The sequence below is a fragment of the Calliphora vicina genome, chromosome 2, assembly GCF_958450345.1.
Source record: "Calliphora vicina chromosome 2, idCalVici1.1, whole genome shotgun sequence".
Classification (NCBI taxonomy): domain Eukaryota; kingdom Metazoa; phylum Arthropoda; class Insecta; order Diptera; family Calliphoridae; genus Calliphora; species Calliphora vicina.
Genome location: NC_088781.1, coordinates 28826374 through 28843155, shown reverse-complemented (window position 1 = coordinate 28843155; position 16782 = coordinate 28826374).

The window sequence follows — 16782 nt, the reverse complement described above, 5'->3', positions numbered from 1 at the left end:
ACATTTTTCATTTGCATAAATTAGTCGATGTAGCATGTCCGCCTGTCTGTTGAAATCAACTCTCCGAAGTCCACAAATAATTTGGAAATTTGATCAATAAATGGCTGAGATATAAACCAAAAACTACAACCACCTCGATATTTTTTCTATATTTGAATTACTTACATTGACAATGCGTCAAAATAAGACCCCTTTCACACTAGGCAATTTAATTGCGCAAGCCTCTTGTGTTTGTAGATGCCAGAAGTAATGTCGGGTTGAGGAGAAGAAAATTTTGCATGCTGTTTTGTTGTTGGGCAAGAGACTTGCGCAACTAAATTGCCTAGTGTGAAAGGGGTCTAAGGAAAATTATTTTTTAATCCATTTTTTTCAATAATTTTGTTTTTCACCAAAATTTTTAAATTTGTTATGTATACTTTGGTGCAGGGTATATAAGATTTGACACTGTCGAATACAGCACTCGTTTTTTTTATTACGAGCTATAAAAATAAGACTATGAATGAGTTTATATATAGATATATTAAGTTATATTACTACATATGCATTTATATATGTGCTTCGAATTGTCCAAAATTATATTCACAAAAAATATAAGCAAATATTTACCAATAGAAATAGAAAAGCAACAATCACGCTGTTTGTCAAAATTTTTAGCACCTGTCAAAAGTGACAAATAGTCTTATACAAAACTTCGTTTTAAAATACTCCCTCAGTAAAATAAAAAATGTGTTAGTCTCGTGCCTAATTCAACTAATCAATAAGATAAACAAAATAAAATTAATTATTTTTTTTTAAAGAAATTATCAAAACTATTTTGATAATTCGTTAACCCACAACTTTTGCCAACTTCTTGTATGACGCTATATGGGGTTTTTACGAAATATTTATTTTGTTTAGTAATTTGTTTAAGTTACCGAACAAAGTATTATTAAACCAGGTTTATTAATTAGTGCATGAGCTCTAAAAACTCTTGTCGCCAAATTATGAAATCATTAAGCAACTTCTCCTTCGCAGTGAGGGTTTAATTTAATTAAATGTTAATTGTTTAAACTGGTTTTTCTATTAATATCAGATCCGCTGTTAATGGCAGCTTAATGAAATACTGTTGTGGGTCTTTGTTAAGTTTTGGTTATACTAAATTTTATATATTTTTTTAATGATTTTTTTTTAATAAATACAAAATTAGAAAAATTTAAAAAAAAAATACACAACAAGTAAACTATGCTCTAAAAAGGCCAAATATGTTTAAATAAGTCAAAATATGCCATATTTATGGCTGCAAAAACTAAAACTTAATTTTTTGGGACAATTTATATTTATACCCAAACAATAATGTGTTAATTATATTTTATTTAAAACTACATGTGTTAACATTTTAAATTTATATAAGTTACCATAAACTAAAAAAAGAAATACCTAAAACTTGATTTTATTATTTAGTTTTCTTTCAAAAAAAGCAGTATAAATAAAATCTAATTAACATAAGTAATTAAGACATATTTCAATTTAACGAAAATTATTCTTAACAATTTTACAATCAACTAAAACAATAAATAACTTTAAAATTAACATATTCAACCACCATTTTAGTTTTAACATTTTACAGCTGATTGACAGTTATTTTCCGTTGAGTTTTAGTCTTAACTCTATTAAATGTTTATGATATTGAAAATTCACAGACTGTTCAAATAAAGAAGTTAATTTAAAACTAATGTAAAAACTGTTCTATAAAACAAATTTATTTAAATTGAATATTTGGCCAAAGAGTCTTTCATAAAACATGTTTTAAATAGAACCGGCCCTTAGGAGCCAGCCACATTACTATTTCTGTATAAGTTCCCTTTCCTCTAGGATCAACAATTAATAGACAATTTTTTTTTATCAAGATTTCAAGTTAAATATTCCACAGCTATTTATCCATATAGGTTCGAAATGAAATTTTTCAATTAAAACAAAAAAATTTGAACCCTTACTGTTCTGAATTCGATAATATTTGCTTCACCAGAATTTCGAAATTCGCTTTTTCAATGTTCAAAATTAATATTTGCTTAATAGATTCGTGTAAAATGGCTAAAAGCTTAGAAATCGTAAAATTTAATATTCCATTACTATAGAAAATTAAAAAAAGTACCTCATTCAATTCTCACTCACTTATGACAATATATGCTTAATTTCATGTTTCTAGGTCCATTATTATAGAATATTCAAAAAGTACCATAAAGTCCCACTTTCAATTCTAACTCACTTAGAAACATATATGCTTAATTTCATGTTTCTAGGTCCATTATTATAGAAAATTTAAAAAGTATCATTAGAATAAAAAAGTAGCACTAAATACTCCTTTTGCGGATTCGTACTCATTCAGGATCATATGTGTCTAATTTCATAATTCCAGGTTCATTATTATAAAAGTATTCAAAAAGTACCATTAGAATAAAGAAGTACCATAAAATCTACAACTTTGATTCTTATTACCATTAGGAGAAGGGTACCAATTTCGCTTTTCCTTTTTGAACTTCTTTTGCCAAAAATGTTTGTGCTACACACATGTCTCCAACGATTTAAATCTGTGTTAATGCGACCAAAAATATCTTAAAGGAAAAGACCTATGCATTCTTTTGAACAAAAAAAAATTTTGGAAAAAAGGGCCCATATTGGAAAAAATTTCGGTTTTGGAAAAAAATTTCAAAAATTTTATGTTTTGCGTTACAAAATATTTATTTTGATAGATATCCCACTCGCATCCCACTAAACGACCAAAAATATCTTAAAGGGATCTAAGCTTTCTTTTGAGCAAAAAAAAAAGTCTAAAATTGTATGTCTTGAGTTACAAAATATTTATTTTGATAGATATCCCATTGGCATCCCACTAAGCGACCAAATAGGTCGCAAAGGAAAATATCTAAAAAAAGGGCCCATTTAAAAAAAAAAAATCAAAAAGTTTTTGATTTCGGAAAAAAAATATAAATTTTTTTTTTAAATATTTTTTTCGAAAGATTTGAGAAATAGTTATCTAAACTATTTGGGACACATTTTGCTAAGAACAATAGGTAATAAGTAGGGGGCGGATCTATATGCAAATGCATTTTTTATCTGGAACGTTGAAATACAATTTTGCTGCATGGCATCGATTTGTTAGTGCATATTTTTGCATATTTTATTGATAATGCATATTTTGTTATATTTTACTTCAGAATGCATATTTATATGCATATTATCCAAGTTTTTAATAAAAATATATTTGTTTGTCGTCAATGGGCAACATATTGCCTGGAAAAAAGCTTTTTGATGAATTTGTTATAGAAATAGCATTAAATAGTATTGACTAACTTCTTTCAACATTGATAAACTAGCATTAAGTTCATCAGTTCTCTATCAGCAATTGAAAACTATGATTTGTAAACATTTTGCTTCAAAAAAGTTTCGAGTTGTTTTTAAGTATCAAAAATTCATTAAAGTGCTGTTTTTATAATACAAGCAGGTACTTCGAGTGGAAGTTTAACAAAACCAAAATATATGTAAAATTTTCACTCATGAACAGCACATAAAATGTATCGAAAGCATTCTTATTTGTTTTCATTGCAATTTCAATTTATAAGAGATTTCGTATTCGAAAGATTTTGTAACTTCACACACACAGTTACCTATCATTAAGGGTGACAACTAGTTACATACCTAGCTACGTGACTAGTTATTCTAATGCGTGCATGTCCTAAACAAAGGGTCAATAGACTCGTTTATATAAACAATTAAAGTTTAAAGTGACTACATTATATATTACTTAGAGAAACTTAAGTGACAATTGTCTTTACGCTAGATTACATGAGATGTATAAAGTAACCAATTGACTTATATCTGCGTTACAAATAGCACATACGTGCCAAATGACCCAAAATATATAAATTGGAGTCAGCTAAGTGATAAGACATTAGTGACAATTATTTTCTATAAGGGATACATTGACTACTTGCTTAACTGCAGAGTTATTACGATATAAAAAGATTGGATGCTACTTTACATCACGATCAACATTTTAATGATTTTAAAAGGCAATTCGTAAGATAGAAGCTCTAAATGTTAATATATCCACCGTTTTCTCAAAAGAACAATTATAATTTTAAAACTTAACTATTTAATTCTGGTTATAATTAAATTTTTTAGACATTGCGTGATCTTATGTTCTGCACAAAAACATAAGTGCATATTTTTTAAACTTTTAGGTCATATTTGGATTTTTTTGAAGCATATTTTAGGCGCATATTTTCCAATAATAAATGCATAAAAATCAGCCCCCTAGTAATAAGTAACATGGATGAGAAAAATCACATGTTTGGCCAAAATGTCAAATTTTGACCCCCTATAACTCAGAGAGTTCTTGACCGATCTTGTTGAAACAAATTGTGTCTGAATTACTATCCAATAGGTCTAACCTCGGTACAAATTTCATCCCGATCGGAAGACATAGATTTTTAAAGTTGGTTGGTTCACTTGACGTGAAATTATTAAAAGAATAATGTATAAAATTTAGAGACAACTATGTATCAAGAAATTTAAGTCCCTACGATTTATATAAGACTCTGTATTGTATATATTTGATTATTCGTAGGAAATATACTATTAAAATATTAGGAAATTTTTTCAAAATGTTTGTTATTTCAAAATCCTTCCATAATCCCACTCTGAATCTGTTATGTGTTGTTAAAAATATAATTTCTCTTAATTGAGAAAAATCTGTAGAAAATGGAAAATTGCTTTTTCGAGATATCCTTTGTTCAAGGGCAATTTTTTTATTATTATGGTTAAAATTGGATAAGCAATTAAAAAGTTATATACAATCGAAATTGTGCGATTTTGAACCTCAATAAATGACAAACCAAAGCAAATTTAAACATCTTGAGTATCTTAAAATTGTGTATGACCATAAAGAATCTGTGTATCAAGTTTTAACAAATTTGGAACAGGTGAGGTCCGAGTCTTTGTCGAAAATATTTGATTCCTCCATACAGTTACTAAAAAAAATACTTCTACAATTAAAAAGTCGATATGTTTTATTCAATCTGATAAATTCAAAATCAACAAACAACAAAAATTGTTATTTTAATGGTGAGAATATCAAGATTCCTGTGGTGCATTACAAAAATATTTTGACACACATTTGTGACCTGAAAAGATACATCTAAACAAATTTCAAAATTTCTTATTTGACTTTGTGATAAGAAAAGTGTAACAAAAACACATACAAACTGACGTCAGGACAGACAGACATACGAACAGATGAGCGCATATAATTTATTACTCAACATGTTTAAATTGTATATGCAAAACTCACAACACGGCAAGATGAATTTTTATATAAAAAAAAAACAAGAAAAAAACCTAAATATTGTTGTTGTCTCAATGATAATGGAAAGTCAGCCGAGTCACAAAGATAAATTCGACAGAAATTTTTTTTAAATTTTCACACTTATATGCTAAAAAAATAAAATAACCGAAAATCGAAAACAGAAACATTGCACAAATTAAAAGCCAAACTTTGTTTATAAACAGACAAAAATTCAAATTGACATGGATGACTGTTCAAACGAAAGAATGCCGAAGTAGATTGATTGTACGAGTTAAAAATAAAGGCACGCACTGTATAGATACGTAAATATCCGTATCCGCAATTGTTTGTATCCATCCGTACCATCACACTTTCACACACACACACCATCAACCAACCATGTACATACGATTCTGTAATTGGGGTGTAAAAATGTTTGCATTGCCTTCACCAACTATGTATAAATATATGCATATAAAATGGTTGAAGAGTTAAATGCATTTATTTATGTTTATACGGATACTGTATCTAATCCTTTTGTTTTACGTTCAAAACGTTTGATCAATTGTTGAAAATGCCGACGATAAAGTTGTTTTCTATTTAAAATGTTGCGGTCTTTGAGATGCTACTACTTTTATTTCTGAACAAATACTCGGCGACTACGTACAATATTTGTCTAAAGGGTTTTTTGGTAAAACAGTTGCTCTTCCACGGAATTCACAATGAAGTATTGTTTTCCCATTTTCAAAGTACATACTACATGTTTTAATTTAATTAACATGTTATTACTGTTTCCGTGGAACTATTAAGCTACTAAATTTGATCAATTTATCACTCAAAATTTAATTTGTTGTCTTACAAAAGAAACTATAGGCTATATTTGATTATAATTTTTAAGTTATGTAATTTTTAACTCCTACTTTTTATGCAATATATGAAGCTGTTTCCATTTTTGTATAACCAACCATAGATAAACATAGAGCGGACTCTAGAAAAAAACTTAAACAAAAAAATTACTCAAAATAATCACTCACACGAGTGTTGTTTTTGTTTTCACATAGTTTTTTCTACTAATACATTCTCACCACTTAGGTTTTTGACAACTGAGTTAGGTCTTTGACAGCAGAGTTTCCGCTCTATGTCTATTCTCTATGTAACCAACATTCAGGGGATAACCCTATATATGCAGTGCATTGTGTTGATGTTAGGAAATAATGTTATGAGAAGGAGGAAAGAGGGAGTAGTGTTTGTTGAAGTTTGACTTGAATTGGTAAATATTATATTCCGCCGGAAATACTTTGGCAGGTAGTAGATTCCACATACGTATGGTTCCACAAAAAAAAAGAGTTTTCCCTAAAATGTGGGAATGCGGTCGATACTCAAATTTATAGCAAATGGGTGCGATCTATGTGATAGTCGTGTGCTCCGAATGGAAGTGCGCGTATTAGGTATGAGATTACTTATGTCTACTGAGCAACACCGTGATAATATCTGTAAAATAAGGATAATCTGCCTACATTCCCACGATGTTCTACAGTATCGATAAACCGGATAACAGTTTCATCACCTATAAGATCAACCGCCCTTCTTTGAACCCGGTCCCGCAGCTCTTGATCTTGCAGCTCTGGTCCATATATGAGAATTATATTCCATTTTTGGACTAATGAAGCTTGTGTATATACAAAGAAGGTCGGAAGGTCGGCACCTAAAAGTTTCCTTCGCAACAGCGAAGAATTGATTCTGGTGAAATCTCAAGACGTTTGTGTGTCAATAGGCAGCACTGAGTTTTGAGTGCGTTGAAATTAACTCGGTTCAGTTCACCCCATCTGGAGATTGTTGTAAGGTCACGATTTATCGAGTCATCCATATTCATTCTTGAGAGTTTAATCTCAGAGTTAGTCTATGGTCGAATGAATATGAGTGACAGATATTACTGTCATCCGCGAAAGAATAAATCGGATTTGAAGTGATTGTTAGTAAATCGTTCATCAAAATTAAAAAAAAGGGAAGGAGAAAGAACAGAGCCCTGGGGGACTCCAGAGCTCAATATGAAGTTCTCGAAGCAAACCCCATCTATTACTATCCTTATAGTACGTCCATGAAGGAAAATAAAACGAGAAAATTCAACCCCGACACCGAACGAGGTCAATTTCGAAACTAGTCCATCATGCCGAATACCTTCAAAATGTCGAGTGCGACTACCTTACTCTCTCCCATGTGGTGTATTCATTGACACCTCTGTTCTGAAAGAAACGCCATAAGGTCCTTAATTGAACGACTACTACGAAATTCAGAAGTTTATTCGATAAACAAGGTTCCTAAGTGAACGTGCCAGCGATGATGAACATGTTTTAAAACAAGTGATGTAGTGCAAACCGGCCCAGGGGATTTATTCACGTTGAGTCCGGATAGAACTTTCATAACTGCCCGAGATCTGTAGAATATTTAAGGCATAATACAAAATACAGTGGGTATCACAGGCACCGATTGATTGCAGTCGGGAAAAAATGAATTTGTTGAGAAAATTTTTGCAAAAGTTTTGCCTTTTCATTAGCTTCATTTACAATACAATCACCCTACGAAGGGGAGGAATTGATACATCGGTGTTGTTCCGAATCCTCTTGACAAAGGACCAGAAACTTTTGCTGTTTTTTGGGTCATCAAGTATTCTAGCAATGTCCGTAGTTAAGCCTTCCGCGATCGAGAGTGTTCATATGTTCCCGGTCAACTGCTCCTGTCAGTTGACTCCTGTCAAATTTTTAACAAGCTGCATAATTTAGTTTGTGTTTGTTAGCCATTGATAGCAGACTACCTCGTGCTCATTAAGCATTATTTTTTGAGCAAAAAAAAACCATCAATTTCAATGATAAAAAAGTGTTTACTGAATTTTGTTGTGGCAGTACAAGCACGGAATATGCCGAACGTTCTGTTGAGGTCTCTACACCCGAAACAATTGAAAAAAAATCACGATATTGTGTTGACCGATCTGAGATTTAAAGTGTGAGAGATTGTCGTTTCAATTTTTCAGTGGTTTAAATTTTTGAATAATCACTGCGGTATGCGAAAGCTTTCCGCAATATGGCTGTCGCGTTATCTCACAATCGGGTGGACAATAGGGTACACACATGTGCAGGTTCCATGACAAAAATCTATGAATTAGACTAAGAAATGATAACTCTTCCGCCCTATTTTCCGTATTTAGACCCGAGTGACTATTTCTTGTTTCCAAACCTGAAGAAATTTCTCGGCGGAAAGAGATTTAACTCCAACGATCATCACATTTGATGACCTCGACAAATCTTATTTTTTGGAAGGGATAAACAAATTGGAAAAACATTAGAGAACGTACATAGAGTTCAAAGCAGACTAGGTTGAAAAATAAAATAATTTTTTATCCTAAAACCTTTGTTTCATCCAAAAGGCACGGACTTGTTTTGAAACTTACAAGTGTTTTCATTAATTTACAATCAGTACTCACAGTCTTTCATCATTTTTGGCCAACATCTAATTCTCGCTTGGTGATACCGCTTAACTATATATGGCAATAGCATAGCTAAGAGTCCACCAAACAAATTTTGTTTACATGTTTTGTCCTTTTTTTGAAAAAAAAAAATATGGGAAGAAAATTTATTTTACACTTTTTTTAGAATAACTTACAGGGACTCCTAATTATACCCTTCACCTTCGTGAGAAGGGTATATATAAGTTTGTAATTTCTACATTTTTCATTTCCGACCCTATAAAGTATATATATTCTGGATCCTTATAGATAGCGGAGTCGATTAAGGCATGTCCGTCTGTCTGTTGAAATCAATTTTCTGAAGACCCCAGATATCTTCGGGATCCAAATCTTCAATAATTCTGTCAGACATGCTTTCGAGAAGTTTGCTATTTAAAATCAGCAAAATCGGTCCATAAATAACGGAGATATGAGCGAAAACCCGGGACAACATCGATTTTTGACCTATTTTTGATCTATATCTGGATTACTAAGTCATTAATATAAACAATATGGATATCTAATGATAGATATTTCAAAGTCCATTGCAACGATGTAGATAAGGCTATAGTAAGTTGGACCTACAATTGGTCAAAATCGGGAAAAATATTTTTTTTTTTATATAATTATTTGATATTGGTGAAAACATTAGGATTTATAGATTAATATTTTAGTGAAATTAAATAGTTTTGTAATTTTTTCGGACGTCATTTACCTTAAAAACTAAACAAATTTTCACTAAGAAAAATATAAAATTTTTAACGGTTAAAGATATCATAACAATTGTTACCATTTTCTATTTTCAAATACCGAAATTCCTAAAACGGGAAAAATGTGTTCCAAAAAACTGAGCTTTTTTAGAAATGTGACCACTATGACTACAGTGTAATAGTTAACAATTTTGTACGTATTTAAGTTCTCTTTCCAGATCATATAAAAATTGTATATAGTCCCGAAGAAAATTATTTGCGATTAAAGAAAAATATAGGAACGTTTTTTGGGAAAAAACTTTAAATAAGCATCCAAAGTTGAAACATGTGAAAAGATGTTTCAACTTTACTAACTTTGCAAAACACCTCTCATTTTGTTAGTGAAGAAGTCAACAGTATATTCACATTTTCGGTGTTATTACACTACTCGATATCAGCTTATTATTAGCATATTTAGGAGTAGTCTGTAATATGAACAACAGTAACAAACAATACTATATATCGTCATTTCATAATTTGTATTGAAAATACTAGAAAGTATTTGTTAAATACTAAATTTAACAAATATTTTTTTTAAAGAAAAATCTCTTTTCAAGTTTTGAATCGTAGATGGCCGCCTTGATCGTGTGATATCACATCTATGGATTTGTTTGTCTTTGGGTTTATGTGAACTCAAAAGTCTTCGTCGATAAGCCAGCTAAGATTCAAGACTTGGAAGTCAATTCGCGAAATACCGGTACCACGGCCAACATTTGAATTATATTCAATAGTATCTATCTTAGATTTTTATGAAAATGAGTTTTTGGTGGCAAAATATTCAGCAAACAAGAACACATCTCTGGTACAAATAAGCGTTCTTACTAATTTGTGCATGGTGATCACGAATTTGATCAAATATTGTAAACTAGCTGAACCCGGTCCGCGTTGCTGGCCCTTAGAAAACATCTGTTTTATATTGCATCTCGATTTTAATATACAGTTTTGGACAAAGTCGGTGATCCAATGAATTCAAAAATTCAGTAGGATAATCGACGGCTTGTGCTTCATTCATTACTGTGTCAATCTATTTGTATTTTATTGTTTTGCCAGGCAGTTTCAATTGTATTTGCTTATTGATCTTGTTAACATCATAATTTGTTGGTGCCAAAATTGCATGTTCCCACAGACAATCCGAATTGTTGTAGTTCGTTGTAAGACTTGGGAGTACTTTGTCGACAACGTCTTGAATATTCATTTGCATTTGGCAGAAGTCCGGAAATGAAATCTCATTTGTGGAGGGATCAATGGGAATTTTTCATATCGTCATAGGGAAGCGTGAGCAATGATCCAAATCTATGGTATATTTCGCCTTTAACTTTAAAGGTGGGCATGAAGCCGACGTCATTTGAAAGCATGTGTTGTACTTTTGGATATTTTGAAGGAAGTGTTTGGAAATAGGATTGGCGCCTGAAATTTAACTTAGTAGCAGCTCAGACGGCTCAATAACTGGTCGCAGAATAAATTTACCGTTCGAACAGCACATTCCCGGGGATTCCTTATTGAACTTCAAAATGCTGCAATGTAAGTAATGTTTGTTCATTGCGCCAATTAGTACATCCTTGTGATTCCTGTAGTTATCACACTTATTATAATAAAATCCGGGCAACTTTAAATCGATTCTTTCTCTTGATCGAGACATTCGGGAGCGAACAACTATATGCTGTTGAGGTGTTTCTGCAGCACACGATGAAGATGCACTGCTGAAGCCGTGATTCTCGTTCTCTTCCCGTTCCCGCGACTCTAGACGTAGATGCCCTTTCGAAAACAAATTTTATTTGAATAAAACCGTTATTTTTTATTAAAAGTGATATGCGGAGAGTTATTAAAAATTTTATTTTTTTAATAGATTTCATATGGAAATTTTTTAATCATGCACCTAATTTGCAAGAGTAAACAAAATTGATAATATAAAATAACTTCTATAGTACCGGACATGCGTTGAAATGTATTCCTTTTTTCGCTTACACCAAATCATTAATTTTTAGAATGATGTTAAGCAACAAAATGAAAATTGTCATTGTTTGAACGTTGGAAATAAAAAAAGTATTTATTTATACGACTTTACGGTGTTACACGCTATGCTTTTCTGAAGATTCCGTGAAAATTTTATCAAAACCGGTCCAGCCGTTTTTGAGTCCATATGGAGCATACATACACACATCTGTTTTTATATATAATGGCATTAACGGTATAATGTAAAAATTAGATTTTTACACACCTCTCCGCCCACAGACCGAATATCAAAAATCTGACTTTACAGTGCTACGCGCTGGGTTATTCTGAACATTCCCTGAAAATTTCATCAAAATCGGTGCAGAAGTTTTGTATATATATAGATGGTTTCAGCGGTATAATGTAAAAATTTGATAATGTCACGCCCCTCCGCCCACAGACCGAAAATCAAAAATCTGACTTTACAGTGTTACCCGCCAGGCTATTCTGAAGATTCCCTGAAAATTTCATCAAAATCGGTTGAGCCGTTTTTGAGTTCATTCGGAACATACATACATACACACATACATACCCACATACAAACATCCATTTTTATATATATAGAAGATAGAAGAATAGATAGATTATCTAAAGCGTTTTTGAGATTATGTCCATTTTATGTTTATATATTGTATAAACCTACAAATTAAAATTAAGGTTCCACTTAGATCTTCCAAGTGATTGCGTAATGTATAAAATCAATTTGGAAAAAGATAACATAGACCTTCCTGTTCGAATATACAAGTCATATTGAACCGAATCCCTTATATTCTTATTCACTTTCTATAAATGGACGAGCGTTAAACCCTAGTAATAAATATTCCGACATTCAATTATATTTTAAGTGTTTTATTTCGTATCTACACCAACACCAACGTGAAGTCAATCCTTCTCTCCCAGCGGGAAAAAATGATAGGACTTCAGTTTGTAGGCCTTCTAAAAGGCATACTTACACATTCTAAAAGATCCGATACTCATTCCACACTGCCTGCTCTTAGAAGGTGTTCATGAAGGCCTATGAATCCCCTTCTAATAACAATTAGTTAAATAAAAATAGTCTACATCAAAAAATAAAATACTCTGCATCTCTTTGATTAACTCTCTTTACAAAATTTACAACAATAAATTGCTTGATGTGGCTTCTTATTTATTTTTGTTGCTTTTAAGTATGTAATCAGAAATTATCATGTTTCAAAAAATTAAACAAACAACTTCATATTAATTCTTATTTTTATTTTAGATCTTCTAATAATACTTTATAAATAGGTCTTCCATTGTAGACGTTCTATAAAACTTGAAAATCAAAGGCCGTCCTTTGATGCCTTATTCTAATGCTGTTTTTCTCTTTTAGGCACTTTATTAGGCCTCTCATGTAGCCCTTCCATAAGACTTTGCAGTAGTCCTACCTTTCTAGGCATTCCATATGACATTCCTCTACAGGCCTTTCATTATATCAGTAATAACAGGTTTTTGTACAGGCATAAGACCATATAGCAGCCCTTCGAATAGCCCTTCCAAAGTAGACCTACTAATAGCCCTTCCAAAGTAGACCTTCTAATAGCTCTTCCAAATTAGGCCTTCTAGAAGCCCTTGCAAAGTAGGCCTTCTAGTAGCCCTTCCTAAGTAGGCCTTCTCTCAGCCCTCTAACAGCAGCGAGTGTGCAAGGCCTTGGCTCGCAATGACACGCCGTGTAAAATTGAAATGATTTTGCAATGCGGCTAGAAGTCCTTGTGTCTGCAAAAGAAGGCCTTTAGGAAGGCCTCTTTACAGCATCTTTTTCCCGCTGGGCTATTGCTGTGAAACATGGAATGCTGTACCTCGAGATATCCATAAGCTGCGAATGTTTGTGAACCAATGCCTCCGCAGAATCATTCGAATCTTCTGGCCAAATGTTATCACTGTCAGTTTGTGGACCCAAACTAATCAACTGCCACTTGCAACGGAAATGAGGAAACGCAAGTGGAACTGGATCGGCCACATTCTACGTAGACCAGCTAACGACTTCACCATAAACGCCATCGATTGGAATCCTCAGGGCAACCGTAGAATTGGAAGACCAGCACACACATGGAGGCGACAAATTGACATCGAAGTTGCTGCCATGTACAAAAGTTGGGGAGAAATTAAGTTACTTGCCCATGACAAATCACGTTGGAACGTGTTTGTTGAGGCCCTAAGCTCCTTATAGGAACGAAGGGAACGTATATATATATTTCGTATCTACAGTATCCAAGGAAATTATTGCATTCCGCCGCCTAAGAAATGTTTTTACGATTAAGAGTACACCCGTTATCCAAAGTTTACGTTTCAAAAGGTTAATTGCCAGACTATTTTGGTGATATACTGCTTAGCTATCTTCATTAGCGAGATATCCAAACAAATATTTGCAACATTTAGGGATATCAAATTTCTCAAACCGTTCAATCGTCATTTAATTAATCATAGATTTCAAAGACTAAGTCAAATATCTTTTATTCAGCGATTTTTAACATTTCAACGGGGACTAAGCCAGTTTGGGCCTGCAATTTAACAAAATATTTTGCATTCTCTTCCTGCTAAAGTGTAAAAAAAAATCATCAGTTTTGGTTATGTTTCGTGTAGCCACCTCAAAAATTACTCTGATAATGTTCTTAAATTGAAGCCATCTTATCAATGACACTCTGTCATATAGATGATTTAAGGATATATCTAAAAGAATTTATTCAAGGACACACTTTGAAGTCTTAATGCAACATTAGAATTTTTAATGTATTGCCACAAATGTGTCCTATCATTTTCTATTTCATAAAATTCACATACATAAGAAATTTCATAAAAGTATTAAAATATCTACAGCTTATTACATTGTAAATTATTGGATTAAATCTATGTTTATTAACAATAGAAATGGTTATGGCTGAATAATAAAAATGGCTTCTTAGCTGTTTATAAATCAAATGTGAATGTAACGTGACACCTTTACCATTCTCATTCTCCTCTGATTGTAACCATTTTGTAATGTTCCCAAAAATGTAAGAAAAAACCAAAATTAAAATAACCAAAAGAAGATAAAACTTAATTCAACGGAAAAATAGTCAGAAAAGAAAGAAAAAAATGATTGCATGTCAAATGATTTATGAAGGCTTTCTATATAAAAAATCCAGCTGATGCAAACGTTGTCTCTCACTCATCCTATAAAATCCCATAATCTTTAAATGATCTGTAGAGAAGAAACAGAAAAAAAAGAAACACAATTTGATGCATGTGCATATGTATGTGTGAATAAAATTTAGAAGAAAAGTTGTATATAAAATTTAACACGACAAAGTTTTATGATGATCAGAGCAGAGTGTATCTTAATTGAGGCTCTGTGTATGTTTTTTTCTTCTTTTTATTTTGACGTGACTTTGTGAAATCAGCCATCATGGTATGGGATCAGCTGCCATTGTTAAAGAATGAAAAAATTTTCTGTTTCATATGGTATTTTATTCGACCAATACAAATACAACAGTTGAATTTATATATGAACGTATAAGTATTATACTTTACAGAAATCCATCTATCCATTTATTAGAAGCATTCATTCGAATTCGTATCAATTTAATTCAATGTCATAAAGTTTTATTACACCCTTTCAGTAATACATTTATTTAACTGTCTGAATATCAACATGTCTGTCTGTCTGCCTGACTTCTCAGCCAGCCTTCTCTTCACACTTTGTATTCCGCATGTCTGTACCCTACCATTAGTTAGTTGTAAATGTTTTTAACTTTTTATACCCTTCACCATGAGTGGTAAGGGTGGAGAGTTTGTAATGTTTGTAATAAATGTGTAATCTAAATTTTTGTATATTCTGGATCGTTATAGATAGCGCAGTCGATATATATTGAAATCAACTTTCTGAAGCTGAAGCCCCCGATAAATTGTAAAAGCCGAAATTTTTTCAGATTAAGTCGGCTTGAAAATAGCTGATACAAGTTCCTTAGTAATTTCATACAATTTTCCTTTTTTGGAGTCAGCCGCCACCACCGTGAAGTTTAGTCTGCGCAGGTCTCTGGTCCCGATAGCTGCTACAATAGGTTAGTTTAAGTATAGGGTATTAGGAAAGAGTAATCTCCATATCCAACTAGGTTAAAAACTAAATCCTATCGATATAATTTCTCAGTGATTTCCAATTCCTAAGAAATTCCAAGTTTTTAATAATTTCCATATGAAAGTATTGGTATTAGTAATTCGCCTAAATGCGGGTCTTTAACACTGATAATGTTCCAGCATCTCGTCATCGTTTTCAACCACTCTACAGAGCATATCAAGGGATATAGCCATACGAGTCAGATGCGATTTAAGCTCTGTATTTCCAGCTAACATGTTAACTAGTCTAGAGTTGATCTATTTAGGTTCAGAATCCCCTTTGTATTATTTTGGTTTGGGTGTCCCCATTGAATGTCGTACGTTCTGCAGACTGTAGAGTTCTGTCACTTTCTGACATGTTCATTTATTGCCCACAATTTAAGGTTCATTCTTAAAATTAGCAAGATCCCAACTTAGATAGTTTGACCGCCTTATCAATCATTTAATAACCTCTGAAATTGCGTAATATATATGGTTTCCTTGGGCATTCATTGCTAGTTTTGCGTCATTAATTTAGGTTCAGAATCTTCTTTGAATATCCTTGGTTTTGGATTTCCCCATTGAATGTCGGAATGCCGACTGCAAAGTTATTTAATTTTTTGACATGTTCATTTACCGCCCATTCTTTGGAAAGATAGTTAGCCCGCCATTTAATCGCGTAATATAGATCGGTTTCGTGGTAATTTCTTCCATTATTTCTGCTTCATTCCACTCCTCCTCTTCCGGTATTATGGTGATGCAGTTAGTTTTAACATATTTAGTTTGAATTCTGTCGCATCATTCAGTACTAATATTGTCTTCTGGTAACATGTTTTCATTACCTTTCGTTGATGTGGTTCTTATTGTACCACATATGCCTATGCAACACTGTCTCTGTACTTTATGAAGATGTTTAATGTTATAGAGATGCTATCGAGAAATACGTTAGAATTTGTAAAGTCTTGTTTTGAAAGACATGGCATTCATAGTTTGGAATTTTCTGTTTTCTTGTGAACATAAAATAGATTTAATGTGAACCTTCTTTTTTAAGGACTTCCATCATACTATCGAGGAATACGTTATAATTAGCCGTATTTTTCTGAAAGATAGAACATTCATAGTTTGGGATT